General features: G+C 44.2%; 1 long non-coding RNA gene across 2 annotated transcripts in view; it reads right to left on the bottom strand.

Annotated features, from left to right (window-relative positions):
* The window catches only part of LOC140494025 (uncharacterized), a 49741-nt gene extending 36840 nt beyond the window's left edge, over window positions 1-12901 (bottom strand). For both annotated transcript variants that reach the window (XR_011963838.1, XR_011963839.1), the window contains exons 1-3: window positions 12822-12901; window positions 4510-4616; window positions 2007-2106 (exon numbers count right to left, since the gene is read on the bottom strand). This is a non-coding gene — a long non-coding RNA (uncharacterized lncRNA). The remainder of the gene's footprint in view (window positions 1-2006; window positions 2107-4509; window positions 4617-12821) is intronic.
* Window positions 12902-15685: the final 2784 nt, after the last annotated feature.

Below are 15685 nucleotides of genomic sequence, written 5' to 3'. Positions count from 1 at the left end.
ACTCTTAAGTATACTCCTCTTGCCTTTATACTCGAAGGATGTTTGTGATTTGTTGGATTGGAATAAATGCAAAATATTACATCTTGGTAAAACAAACGAAGGCAGGACTTACACTGATTAAAAGTTGGGCCTCGGATAGTGATATGGAACAAAGAGACCGAGGGGTTCAGGTCTTTGAAGTATGTGTCACATGCAGACAGGATGGTTCAGAAGGGCTTTAGCACATTTGCCTTCATTGCTCAGATCTTTGAATATAGGAGTTGGGACGTTATGTTGAGGTATTACAGGATGTTGGTGAGGCCTCTTCTGGAATACTGTGCCCAGTTCTGGTTGTGCTGTTATAGGAAGGATATTATTAAATTGGAGCAGGTTCAGAAGAGATTTACCAGAATGGTGATGGGAACGGAGGGATTGAATTATAAACAGAGTCCTGATAGGCTGGGTCCCTTTTCACTGGAGCACACAGGAGGCTGAGGGGTGACCTGATTAGAGGTTTATAAAATCCTGAAGAGTTTCGGTGATGTGAACAGCAGGTGCCCTTTCCAGGAGGGGACGCAATTCAAGACTGGGGACATACTTTTTAACGTGAGAAAAGGAAGGGTTTAAAAAGAAGTTCCGGATTTATATTTTGTTTTTGCACAGAGAGTGGTTCACATGTGGAACAAACTTGCAGAGGACGTGATAGATGTGAATACAATTACAATTTCAGGGTGGCACTGTGGCTCAATGGTTCGTGCTGCTACCTCTCAGCGCCAGGGACACAGGCTCAATTCCTGTATTGGGTGACTGTCCATGTGGAGTTTGCATATTCCTCCCCATGACAGCGTGGGTTCCTCCAGGTGCTCCCGTTTCCTCCCACAATCCACAGATGTACAGGGTAGGTGAACTGGCCGTGCTCAATTGCCCATAGTGTTCAGGAATGATTGGGTTGAGTGAATTAGTCAGGGGTAAATGTAGAGCAAGAGGGTAGGGGAATGGGATTCTAATAGGAAAAAAAACATTTGGACCCGTATATCAATAGGGAATGCTCGGATGGACTTGGACCAAGTGGAGGCAGGTGCGATTAGTTCAGTTCGAATTTATGGTCGACACGGACTGGTTAGACCACAGGGTCTGTGTTGATGCTGTGTAACTTTATGACTCGTTATCTCTGTAAATTCCTCTATGTTTGGAACTCTCCCTATCAGTGTCACCTCATCCAGCCTTACAAATCCTCCACATCTCTATAATTCCACTCCAGCCTCAAAATCCAAAAACCTCTATCACAAATATTTCTATCTCTGTAATATCCCCCATCCTCACAATCCTTTCCAACTTGCATCTCCTCCAGCTTCATTATCCTCCCCATGTCTAATCCCCTCCAGTCTCTCAAAGCTCTGCTATATCTGCCTTTCGTTATTTCCAGCTTTCAGGATGCCCAATGTTTATTTCTCACTTGATGATGGCCCTTTCCAATTCCTGCGCTGAGCTTCTGAATTTCCTCTTAAAACTCTGCATCTCACGTTTCTCCCAAAAACATTGACCAATCACGTGCCATCTATTCTAGTATCACCTTTTCTGACCTGATGTCCAATGGAGCCTGTCATATTCCTATAATAAACATCTCAGCGGTCTACAAGACAGAAAAACGCTCTAGTGGTACATTGGGTCTGTGAGAAAGAAAACTTTCTTTCATACTGTTGAGGGCTGCACTGATGCAGGCAAGTGGAGAATGTTCCAACACGATCCTGATGCGTGCCTTATAGAGAGCAAACAGACACTGGGGAATCAGGGGTTTGGGAAAACTGAGATTGTTCTCCTTGTAGCAAAGGAAATTGAGGGGAGCTGAGAGACAAGTGCTTACAAAACATATACATCAGGATGTTAAACCTTACACTCATCAATTCATCATAAATGGATTACTGGACACATATTGAAGATTTCGGGGAGATCGATTGACAGGACGGTTTGATTCAAAGGAGAATTTTTATGCAGAAAATGGAATTGAGCTGGAACAAAATACTCACACACAGTGCAAATATCCAGGTCCTGATGAATGGAGTAATTCAATCAGAGTTTGGCGTTACAATTACTGAGAATCCTATCTGAATATCCACCTGTAGTATCCTGTAATACAAGTTTATAAAATCTGTCACTGTCAGGTCAGGTTAGAAACTCACACCATCCCCTCCTCCTGGTCCAGGATGACTGTACACATCACCCCTTGTGGAGACCAGTAGTCAGCTCAGGGGGAAATCTGTGTGGGTTTCTATGAGTTTCCACCTTGGGACTTCATGTGACTGAACAGGGCAGATCTTTGACACATGGGAGAGAATGTTCCAAGAGTCAGTGAGATGCGGACAGCAGGATTTTCTTCCTTTTCTTTCCTTCCGTGCTGCCGCTGTGCCTCATCAATAAGACATGGAGGGTGAAAGTCTCATGCAGCTTGATGGGCAAGTTCTGACCAATGGGCAGCAAGATCTTCCCAATCCTTCCAAAGAGTCTCTCTGAAAAGACAGCAACTCAGCATGCTTCACACTGCCCGGTGCTCCCTGGAAAGGTTGAGAAGAATGAGGGGGGAATCTCCGAGAAAATGCAGACCAGTATACTTCCAAAAGGATTATAAACTGTTTACAGAGAGGGATTCGTTGGAGAAGTGGACACCAAGTTGGCAAATGGCGCATAACTTGGGATAATGTGAAGTTGTTCATTTTGGAGGAGTTAATAAAAGAACAGAGGACTATTTAAATGGTAGAAATGTAGAAACCTGCAACACAAAAGAGACCAGGAGGTAATTGTGCAGGAAACACAGAAAGCCAGCACACAGTTACAACAGGTCATCAGGAAGGGAGATGAAACGTTGTTCCTTGTTTGAAGGGATTTGCAGTATAAGAGTTTGGAGTATATACCTGAGAGCAACTTTATAAAGTGCGAGTGAGACTACATATGGAGTAATGAGAGACATTTTGGACCCTTTATATAAGGAAAGACATCACTTCATCGGAGGCATTTAGAGAAGATTGACTGGGATGATCCCTGGTTTGCAGGGACTCCCTTTTAAGAAAAGGCTGAAGAAGTTGGGACTCGACTCACTGGATTTGGGGGAGAATGAGAGGGGATCTTATTGAAACACATTGGCTTATTAAGGGGTATAAAAGGGTAAATACTGAGAGGATGTGTCCCATCATGAGGGAACCTGGAACCAGACTCTGGGGCAGTTGCAGAATCAAGGGTTCTGTTTTAGATTTGTCAACTTTAATGCAACACAGACATGGGTAAGGGGTTTCAGTAGCAATGGAGCTGGGGTGAGGTGGAGAAAAATAACATTTTAGAGATTGGAGTTCCTGGTGTTTGCGATTGTGTAGATGTCTGATCAGAAGGTCACCTTGGGGTCAGAATATGAGAGCAATATTGTGAAGTCCTGCCTCAGGCATTTCCCAGTAAGAGGGATGGGCTCAGCAATAAGGGAAAGGAATTTGTAATAGCAACTGAAGGCAATGGGTTTAACCATTGCAGTGTTTCATTGGAGGAAATTGCAGCCAATCGAGTGGTAAGCAGTTTGATGAATGAGTAACAGTGGAGCAATGGAGAGGGATGATAGGGAGAGAGAGCTGGGCATTGTCAGTGTACATGGGAAACCAATACGATGTCACCTCCTGGCAGTATGTAGGTGAGATACAGGAGGGCACAAAGATAGATCCTGGATGGACAACACATATGAGGAATCCAGAAAGGAAAGGGAGAGTGGAGATGGAGCAGGACCTTGACGTCAAACATTAGTTCTTAGCAGAATTGGAGAGAAGGACATAACCAGAAAAGACAGACAGAACAACGAACAATATTTGTGAATGGGTGAGGGGGAGTGATGAGGAGGGGCCCGACTCAAAACTGCTATTCCTACATCAGTGACATCACCCAACTCCACCCTAGTCTCAGCTCATTTACTGAAATACTCGTGCATCCTTGTGTTATCTCCAGACTTCGTTCTCCAAACACACTCCTGGCCAGCCTCCCACATTCAACTTACATATAATCTCAAGAGTATCGAAAACCCTACTGCCCAAGTGCTCACTTGTACCAAAACTTGTTGATTCATCAAAAGGCTTCTATTTACAAGCAACAATTTAAAATTCTCTCACTTGATGTAATTCCTGGCTGTGAACATCCCTGTCTCCCTGCACCACACAACCTGTGAGACCTCGACAACTCATTTTCTTTCAGACTCCCAAAGATGCATTTATTCATTGCTTCACCGGTCTGGCTGTTTCGACAGTTGTCAAGGCAACACGGTCTGGAATTCACTTCCTGACCCTCTCAGACCTGCTTTTATTCTTTAAGGTATTCCTGAAAACCTGCTTATTTGGCAATACTTTTGATAACCTACCTAATATCCCCATCTGTGGCCTTATGTCAGAAATTCTCAATGTCTGTGAAATTATAAAAATGATAAAAATACAAACTGCTGTTGGTTTGCACACACATTGTCAACTCTTCACTGTCGCTGAATGAATAACCTATAACATCTCTTACCCAAGAACATTGTGGGAGCACCTTCACCACACGAATTGCAGCTGTACAAGGAAGTCAAACATCATCCTCTCCACAGGCAATGGGGCTTTGGCATTAATCACTGGTGTCTGTGGAGAGAGAAGCATTGTTGATATTTCAGGGAGGGCTAAATGCATTACAGGAAATGAGAATGTTGCAGAATATGATGGTCAGAAATGGAAAGAAAATGCACTCTTTTGTTGAAAAAAAAAGAATTATTCACTGTCAAAGATACTGTGGAAAATTTAGTCCGTTTAGAGAGGAGCACATTGTCAGGGGTTGGGCAGCAGAGGAAAATTAACTAACAAAAGGTCTGTGAAAGTAACAGGAAAACACTAAACAAGTCAAACAGCCTGTGCCCAAAGACTTTAACTCCCCTTCCCGCTGCACCAAAGATATGCAGGTCCTGGGCCATCTCCACCGCCAAATCCCAGGCATCTGATGCCTGGACGAAGAACGCCTCATCTTCTGTGTTCAGATCCTCCAATCACATGGGATCAATGTGGATTTCACCAGTTTCCTCATTTCCACTCCACCCACCTTATCCCAGATCCAGCCTTCCAACGCGGCACTGCCCTTTTGACCTGTCCTACGTTTCCAACTTCCTTCCCACCAATCGGCTGCTGCCTGACCTGCTGTGCTTTTCTAGCATCACACTCTTTGACATTGAAAACATCCTGACTCTGACACTGTGTAAATCCTGCCCTATCACTCCCTGCCAAGGAAGGCTGCGCATGCGTCCCCCTACAGCTTGCCCCTCTCAAAGTTGGCAGCCACACACACGTGTCCCGTGGATCACTGCCCCCAATAAAGATGGCGGCGATCACTCACACCTTTCACCATTTGAAGCATTTTCCCGTTTGCCACAAACACGGGCCTGGGATTTTCAAATTTGTGTTTTCCCATGTGCACTAAGTTCTGTAAAACGTCTCAGCCCGTTCCATTAAAATTTCCTTCTCTTCCTGGTCAATATGTCTTTCCTTAACCATGTACTGCACCTTCACACATTTCCAATGCCTTGGTCACAACATCACAGTGCTGCCAGTGAAGGTTATCACGTGGTATCACTTCATTCCTGATGAAGGGCTTTTGCCCGAAACGTCGATTTCGCTGCTCCTTGGATGCTGCCGGAACTGCTGTGCTCTTTCAGCACCACTAATCCAGAAGCTTATCACATGGTTGAGTGTAGCCACGCCCCTCATTCACTCAGACCAACCGGCATTACCTTGTCTTCCAGCCCTGTCCCCATCCTCTTATTGGTCCTGCACTGAGATCAATCACCAGAGGCCCTTTGTGGCTGGAGCATGCTCAGTGCTTCCTGCTTTTGCTGCTGTTCATCAGGTACAAGAGAGAGTGTTCATTCCTGTTTCTCCTAATGTCAGACATTAACAACAACGAACTGCATTGTATGGAGCCTTTCACACTGACAAGTCTCCTGAAGTGCTTCACGAATGCTGGAAACATTGATTAAAGAGAACAACTTTAAGATACATCTTTGAGGAGTACTGAGGGGGTTGGGAAGGATATTGAAGAGGTTTTTAGATCAGACAAACCATCTAAAGAGCAACCCACCCAGACCCATTCCCCTACATCTAACACTACGGGCAATTTAGCGTGGCCATTTCACCGAACCTGTACATTTTTGGACTGTGGGAGGAAAGCGGAGCAGCCAGAGGAAACCCACGCAGACACTGGGAGAATGTGCAAACTCCACACAGACAGTTGCTGGAGGTGGGAATAGAACGCGGGTCTCTGGCACTGTGAGGCAGCAGTGTTAACCACTGTGCCACCGTGCCGCCAATCTGCAACTTTGTCCTCTGCAGCTCCAATCATGGAGTGATGTCTGTGGAGAACAGCTTACAATGGAGACAGTGAGTGGCTAACCATAGGTTAACAACCCAAGTCCTAGCCCCCCCCTACCCCACACACCAGGCCTTGTTCTCACAGCCTGCCATTACACACTACCTATGGTTAGCCACTAACAGTCTCCACTAACAGCGAGTCGCCCTCCCCAGCCAGATCGTTATCACTCCTTTATCCAACCCTTCTACTCACTCTATTCCCACCTATCCTTTACTCCTTACATCCTCCCCTAAACCCTACCTGCTCATATAAACCAACATTTTTTCTCTCAGTATCAGTTCTGAGAAAGGGACACTGGATCTGAAACTTTAACTGATTTCTCTTCACAGATACTGCCAGACCTGCTGAGCTTTTCCAGAACCTCCTGGTTGTTGTTTCTGATTTACATCTTCTGCAGTTCTTTTGGTTCTAATTTACCGGGAGTTTGTAATTCAGGTCCCACAGCCTCTGTCCCAGTCTCTGCTGTCTCTCCCAACCCCACCCAGTGACACTGCACCTGCACAGCTCATGGACAGGTGTCATCTTGCTGGCCACACCCCTCATTCACTCCCATTGGCTGCAGGACCACACAGACTCTCCTCCCATTGGTCTGGAGCTGCCGTCAATCAGCCAGGCCCCATTGTGATGAGAGTGGAGGGCTAATCCCTCTCTCTGCCCTGGGATGAGCTTCATCATTCACAGTGAATGGGGCAGTATCACAGAGCACAGGGCCTGGGGGCTATTCAGCCCATCGGGGCTGTACTCACTCCCTCTGGAGATGCTGCAAATCTGTCCCAATTCCCCTCCTATTTGCCCACAGCCCCCCAAATCTTTCCTGAAAAATTAAAATTTCAAGTCTGTTTCAGAATATCTGCTAAATCTGTGTCGTTCAGACTGTTCCAGAGGCTCAGAACTTACTGAGTACAATAATGTTCACATTTTCACTTTATATTATTTGCCAATTACTTGAAAGTAGTTACTAAACGTTGTGACAGTGTTAATAATTCGTCTCTCTCTCTGCAAATTCAAGACCTTGGAACCAAATCTGCACCAGGTCAAAATCACTGCTTCACCTTCTCACCTCCAAGGACACCTATCTGTGCTTCAGCTTGCTCTCCACAAAAGAGGAACGGATCTTAGTTTATTAACGTCATAGACATGTCCAGCACAGAAACAGGACTTCGGTCCAATTCATCCATGCCAACGAGGAATCCTAAACTACTGGAGTCCCATTTGCCAGCTCTTGGTCTGTATCCATCAAAACCCTTACTGTTCACCTACCCAATCGGATGCCTTTTAAATGTTGTGATTTTATCAGCCTCCACTACTTTACCTGGCAGCTCATTCCATACACACACCACACTCAGCTTGAAAACATTGCCCCTTAGATTCCTTTTAAATCTTTGCCCTCTCAACCATGTGCTCTAGTTTTGGACCCACCTAAGCTCAAGAAAAAGAACCCCGGCTGCACACCTTATCCATGCCCCTGGTGATTTTATAAATCTCCATGAAGTCACCTCTCAATCTTTGAATCTCCAGGGAAATTAACCCCAGCCTATTCAGCCTCTCCCTGTAGCCCAAATCCTTCAATCCTGGCAACATTTTTGTAACTCTTGCCCGAACCTTTTCACGTTTCACAACATCCTTCCCAGAACAGGGAAAATCAAACTGAAAACAGAATACGAGAAATGGCTTCATCAATGTCTTTTAAATGTTGTAATTGTACTAGCGTCCACCCCTTCCCTTGGCAGCTCACTCCAAACATGCACTGCCCTCAAACTGTCCAACTCTGGCAAAGTCCTTGCAAACATTTTCTAAAATGTTTCAAGTTTCACAACATCATTCCTGGAACAGGGAGATTGGAACTGAAAACAGAATTCCAGAAGAGCCTTAATCAATGTCCTGTACAGCAACAACATGACGGAGAGCATAACAAACGCTGCATTCACTCCCTTACCTACCTGTGACTCTACTTTCAAGGAACTATGAACCTGCACTCCAAGGTCTCTTTGTTCAGCAACACTCCCCAGGACCTTACCAGTAAGTGTATAAGTCCTGCCCCGATTTGCCTTTCCAAAATCCAACAGCTAACATTTATCTAAATTGAACTCTATCTGTCATTCCTTGCTCCACTGCCATTCTGATCAATATCCTGTTGTATTCTGAACTAACCCTCTTCGCTGTCCATAACAACTCCAAGTTTTGATGTCTTGTGTAAAGCTACTAATAATACCTCATATATTCACATTCAAGTCATTTATTTAAGGACCCAATAATCGATCCTTGTAGCACACTGCTGCTCACAATCCTCCAGTCCACAAAACAAACCTCCATCATCACCCTCTGTCGCTTACCATCAAACCAGTTTTGTACCCAGATGGCTTGTTCTCCCTTCATTCCATGTTATGTAACCCTGCTAACCAGTCTGCTTTGTGGAACCTTGTTGAATGTCCATATAAACAAAGTTCACAGCCTGGTTTAATCAATTTTCTTTGTCACTTCAAAACATTCAGTCAAGTTAGTGAGACACTATTGTGCACGTACAAAGCCACATTGACAATAGTCAATGATTATTCCTTACTTTTCCAAATAGATGGATATCCTGTCCCTCAGAATCCCTTCCAACAACTTGCCTGCCACTGACTTCAGGCTCACTATTCTCTTGTTCCATGGCCTCTCCTTACCACCTTTTTAAAATAATGGCACCTCACCTGTCGCTATCAATGATACAAATACCTCAGAAGAGGCCCAACAATCACTTCCCTAGATTTCCAGAAAGTTCTGGGATACATCTGATCAGGTCCCAGGGCTTTATCCACCTTGATGCGATTCAAGACATCCAGTAACACCTCCACTATAACATGGATACTTTCATGTTCTCTCTGTTTATTTCTCCAAACTCTCGAGCTTCCATATCTTTCTCCAGTAAAAAGGACGTGAAATATTTGCATATCTTTCCCACCCCCGGTGGTTCCATAGACAGCCTCGTTAATCTTTAAGGGGTCCTATTCTCTGGTCCAGTTCATCTTTTGTCTGTGATATATTTGTTTAATCTCTTTGGGTTCTACTTAAACCATTTCCTGAAGCTATTTCATGTCAAACAGCATCAGCAGCAACAGAGCTAAACAATCCCACAACCAATGGAATAGATCGGAGCTCTGCAGTTCAGCCACACCCAGTTGTGAACGGTGATGGACAATTAAACAACTCACTGCAGGAAGCATCACAGATATCCCCACCCTTACTGATGGAGGAGCCTCACACCCTGCAACAGATAAGATGACAGCATTTGCAGCAATCTGCAGCCAGAAGTGCAAAGTGGGATGATCCATCTCAGCCTTCTCCAGTGGTTTCTAACATCACAGATGTGAGTTTTAAGCCAGTTTGATTCAGTTTGAATAACATCAAGAAATGGTTAAGTAGTGCAAACGCTATGGGCCCTGCAAAATTCTGGCAATAATACTGATGGTTTGAGCTCCACAACTTGCCACCCACCAAGCCAAGTACCGCTCCAGCACTGGCATCTACCGACAATGTGGAACATTGCCCAGGAATGTTCAACACAAAAACACAGGGCAATCCAACCCAGCCAATTTCCCTCTATCAGTCCACACTCGATCAGCAGTAAAGTGATGGAAGATGTCATCAACAGGGCTACCAAGCAGCAGCTGCTCAGCAACAGTAAGCTGAGTGACACTCATTTTAGGCTCCACCAGGGCCACTCAGCTCCCGATTGTGTTACCGCCCTGATTCACAACCTGACAACCAGCTGAATCCCAGAGGTGAGGTGAGGGTGACAGCCCAGTCCCACTCCAAGATCACTATTTCTAGCCGATTCTACCCTTGTCTCAGCTCATATACTCTCATCCACCTTGTGTTATCTCCAGACTTCAGTATCCAAACACACTCCTGGCCAGCTTCCCACAGTAAATCTCCCTGTAATCTTCAGAAAAACTAAATCTCTGCTGCCCAAGTGCTCCCTCCTACCAAAACTTGTTGATCCATCAAAAGGCTCCTATTCATAATCAACAACATAAAGCCACAGAGATGTACAGCATGGAAACAGACCCTTCAATCCAACCCATCCATGCTGACCAGATATTCCAACCCAATCTCGTATCACCTGCCAGCATCCGGCCCACATCCATCAATTTAAAATTCTCACCCTTGATTTAATTCCTGGTTGTGATCATCCCTAGCTCGCCGCATCACACATCATTGAAGACCTCGACAACCCATTCTGTTCGAGACTCCCAATGATCTGTTAATTCATTACTTCACCTGTATGGCTGCTTTTACAGTTGGCAAAGCAATATTTTCTGAAATTCGCAGCCAAAACCTCACAGCTCTGCTTTCCTCCTTTAAGACATTCCTCAAAACTTGCTAATTTGGCAATGCTTTTGGTCACCTGACCTAATATCATCCTTCTCTGGCCTTATGTCTAAAGTTCCCAATAATATTTTTGTGAAATTATAAGCACGATGATAAAACTACAAACTGTTCTTGATTTGGACATTACCTTCAAATCATCACTGTTGCTGAATGAATACTCTGTAATGTCTCTTAACCAACCACATTGTGGGAGTACCTCCACCACACAAACTGCATCTGTACAAGAAAGTCAAACATCACCCTCTCCACAGGCAACAGGGCTTTGGCATTAATCACTGGTTTCTGTGGAAGGAGAAACACAGTTGATGTTTCAGGGAGTGCAAAACAGATTACAGGGAATGAAAATGGTGCAGAATTTGATAGTCAGAAATGGAAGGAAAATACACTTGCTTATTGGAAAAAAGAATTCTTGACTGTCAAATATTTTCCAGAAAAAAAATTAATAAGCGGCACATGGTCAGGGGCTGGGCAGCAGTGAAAAATTAATTTACAAAAATGTCTGTAAAAGTAATCATAAAATCCTAAACCGACCAAAAATACACCATTGTTCGATACTGAGCAAGCTAGATATTGACAAAGTGCTCATAAGGGATCCCAGAGATGAAGCACAGCTGTATAAGCTATTATGATCCCACAGTCATAGAGACGTATAGCACCGACACAGACCCTTCGGTTGAACTCATCCTTGCCAACCAGGTATCCGAACCTAATCTATTCCCATTTGCCAGCACTTGGCCCATATCCCTGTAAACACTTCCTAATCGTATCATGTGTCTAGTTAGATGCCTTCAACAAGTTTTAATTGGACTAGCCTCCACCACTTCCTCTGGCAGCTCATTCCACCCACTGCATGAAAGAGTTGTCCTTTAGGCCCCTTTGAATTTTTGCCCCGTTCAACCTAAAGCAATGTCCTCTACTTTTGGACACCACTGCTCGAGGGAAAACATCTTGTTCATTTACTCTGTTCATGCTCTTCATGATTGTATAAACCTCCATAACATCACTGCTCAGCCTATGGCACTCCAGGGAAAACAGCCCCAGCCTTTTATGCCTCATCCTGTCGCTCAAGTCCTCCAAACCTCACAACATCCTTATAAGTCTTTTTTGAAACCTTTCAAGTTTCACAGCACCCTTCTGATAGGAGGCAGGCCAGAATTGCACACAATATTCCAAAAGTGGCCTAACGAATGTCCTGTACAGCAAAATGACCTCCCACATCCTATACTCAATGCTCTAACCAATAAAGGAAAATACACTGAACACCTTCTTCATCATCCTATCCACCTGCAACTTGACTCGCAAGGTCTATGAATCTGCAGTCCAAGGTCTCTTTGTTCCGCAAGCGTCTCCAGGGCCTTGCCATTCAGTGTATAAGTCCTGGGCTGAAAAAGCACAGCAGGTCAGGCAGTATCAAAGGTCAGGAGAATCGACGTTTCGGACATGAGCCCTTGATGCAGCTTGACCTGCTGTGATTTTCCAGCAACACATTTTTCAGCTCTGATCTCCAGCATCTGCAGTCTTCACTTTCCCCTAGTGTATAAGTCCTGCCCTGACTTGCTTTTCCAAAATGCAGCACCTCACATTAATCTAAATTAATCCATATCTGATCGATATCTCAATGTAACCGGAGGTAAACTTCTTCACTATGCACAATACCTCCAATTTTGAATGACCTGCAAACTCAGTTACAACAGCAAGTCATTTAAATGAATGACAAAACAAATCCAGAAATAAACATTCATTACTCTGAGTTTGAATGTACTCTGTGTAAATCCTGCCCAATGACTCTGTACCAGAGAAAGGCTGCACATGCGCCTGGCTGCACCTTGCCCCCTACAAAGATGGCGGCCGCGCACGTGTCCAGTGAATCGTTGCCCCGAATAAAGATGGCGGCGCTCACTCAGGCCTGAAGCCGCGCTGAGGCAATTCCTCGTTTACTCCAAACACGGGACTGGGACGTTCAAATTTGTGTTTTCCGACGTGCACAACTTATTTGTAAAAACTCTCCGCTCATAACAACACAGTTTTTCTCCCGTTTCCCTGTTTATTTATTTCCTTACCGTATCCTTTCGCTCCATAACTTCCTGAGCATCCATTACAGCGACTCTCCTCCGCGTGCGAGGGTGATCACGTGGTTTAGTCTAGTTCTGCCCCTAGTTCACTTTGATTGGTTGGAGGACCTCCAGTTCCGCCCACCGTCCTTTCATTGGTCCGGAGCTGACATCAATCACCCGGGGGTCCCTTTGTTGGCTAGAGCATGCGTAGTGCGTGCTGCTTTTGCTGATATATTGGGTAATGTGATGGGAGAGTTCACTGAGGGGAAGGATCCCTTTGTGTGAGCTCTGCAGTAGATTTCCTTTATTCATGGAGGGAATTGCCTTCCTACTCATGACTGTATAGCTGTGATTGATGAACCAATGCCATCTGAACCAGTACATAAACACACCATTTTCACAATATCTGAGATCTTCAGCACATTGTATCACACTCTTCTTTGGAGATAAAAAAAGCATGAAATGGAGCCTCAAGGAATCGGAGCAGGAGTAGGGCATTCATTCCCTTCGGCTTGTTCCCCCATTCTATCAGATCATGGCTGGGCCAACCCAGACCTCAACACCTCTTTTATGCTTGATCCGCATAGCCCTCAACTGCTCAATATTTCAAAAATCTATTTGCCCTCTTTTAGAATAATTTGAGATAGAATCATAAATTCCCTACTGAGTGGAAACATGCCCTTCGGCCCAACAAGCCACACTGACCCTCTGAAGAGTAACCCAACCAGATCCATTCCCCTACCACATTTAACTTTCACAATTGTTTGGGCTAGAAAATTCTAGCCATTCACTGAGATAAAAAAAATCTTTACATTTTTTACAAAATGAATGTTCCCTTATGTAATGTTTGGTTTGAGACTTCATTGGTGCTAGAAGATCTAGTCAACATCTACCCTGTCAAGGTCCTCAGAATCTTGTTTCCATAAGGTGACCCTTATATTAAGTGGGTGTCACAGTGGTTAGCACTGATGTCTCACAGCGCCAGAGACCTGGGTTTAATTCCTGCCTCAGGTGACTCTCTGTGTGGAGTTTGCACGTTGTCTGCGTGGGTTTCCTCCGGGTGCTCTGGTATCCTCCCACAATCCAAAAAAAATGCAAGTTAGGTGAATTGGCAATGCTAAATTGCCTGTAGTGTTAGGTGAAGGGGTAAATGCAGGGGAATGGGTCTGGGTGGGTTGTGCTTCGGCGGATCGGTGTGGACCTGTTGGGCCAAAGGGCCTGTTTACACACTGTAAGTAATCTGGCTGTCGAGATTCTATTGAATAATGACCTAACCTGTTTAGCTATTCTTGATAGAACCTTTTCGTTCTCAAAGCAGCTAGTTGAATCTTTTTTTGAATGGTCTCCAATACTGGTTTATCCCTTATTAAATATGGGAGCTAACATTGTATACAGTACTCCAAGTGAGGTCTCGGCAACAGCCAGTATGGTTAACCAATCCTCACTCCATGCAAATACCTTACCCCTGACACAGTGAGCTCCTGTATTACGCAATTAACTTTTCTGTAGCACCTTATCATTTGCATTTTTAAAATCCAAATACAGAACATCATTGGATTGCCCTTTATCAGCCCTGCTTGTTATCTCCTCAATGAACTGTCGTAAATTTGTCATAGTGTCTCTTTCACAAAACCCAGTCTACCATGTTAACTGATGAGCTTTTCTAAATGTCCTGCTACTTATTACTTTAATATTCGACTCTGCCGTATTACAAAATCAGATATTAAACTAACTAGTCTATAGTTTCCTGATTTCTGTCTCCCTTCCCTTCATGAACAGGTACATCAATCCACTGGATGTTTCCTGTATCCCCTGATTCTGGAATGTTCCAATCGATGCCTTGAATATCTCTGCAGTCAGTTGCCCTAAAAGTGTTTGATCCAGGCCATTAGGTCCTGTCTGCCATTAGTCCTATTAGTTGGTCAATACTTTGTCCCTTGTGACAAAGACTGTTTTAACAATTTTCTCCCCATGATTAACTTGCTTATTTGCTACCTTTAGGATGATAACGGTATCCTCCTTCATGAAGGTCAATGTAAAATATCGGTTTAAATGATCTGTTGTTTCCTTGTACCCATTATCAATTCCACAGTCAGAACCTCCAAGGGTTCGATGCTGACTTTAGATACTCAATTTTTATATACCTGTACAACTCTTGCCATTCATTTTTGTTTCTTGTCAATTTAATTACATGATCAGTTTTCTCCCTTTTTAGTCATCCGCGGCTATGTCATTCTTTTCCTTGTGGGTACTAGTCTTGACTGTCTTTATTACCCATGGGCAGTTCACCTTTCTCTCCGAGTTCTCCTTTTTGCTTCAAATTAACTTTTGCTTAGAATTATGTTAAACAAAACTCATCATGTTACAGTGACTGAGAATGTGATTTTTTTAAACATTGGTTGCCTTCATGTTCTCATTGGGTTTTGCTGTTTCAAAGAAGAGCTGAGATCATCTGCAAAGGAGGTGGCAGCTGATTCACTGTTAATTTCCAAAATTAATTTGAATACTTGCAAAAAGAAATTATTTGCTTTACTGTGAGAGCAGGGATCTAGCCAAATAGCTATTTTAAAAAGGTGGCACTGTTGTGATGGGTTGAATAGGGGCCTCTGATTTCAAAAGCACAATGTGATCCAAGTTGTCTTCTAATCTGCGCTGTTCTAATACTTTCTGATCGAGATGACTGGGTTGGCATGTGCGCAGGTTGTAGCAGGATCTCTGACTGTCACAAACCAATCTGGGGGAACAGCTCCTGTGTCAGTGACAGTGCTGTTGGACTAATAGAGGCAACAACATTCAGACTTCATGAAGCAACTGCGAACCAGGGCTGCAAACCCACAATCCGAAGAACTGCAGGTTCGGTGAATTGGTTA

This window comes from Chiloscyllium punctatum, chromosome 23, assembly GCF_047496795.1.
Source record: "Chiloscyllium punctatum isolate Juve2018m chromosome 23, sChiPun1.3, whole genome shotgun sequence".
NCBI classification, from domain to species: Eukaryota; Metazoa; Chordata; class Chondrichthyes; order Orectolobiformes; family Hemiscylliidae; genus Chiloscyllium; species Chiloscyllium punctatum.
Note: the sequence above shows the minus strand (reverse complement) of the source record. Positions and strands in the feature narration are given on the sequence as shown.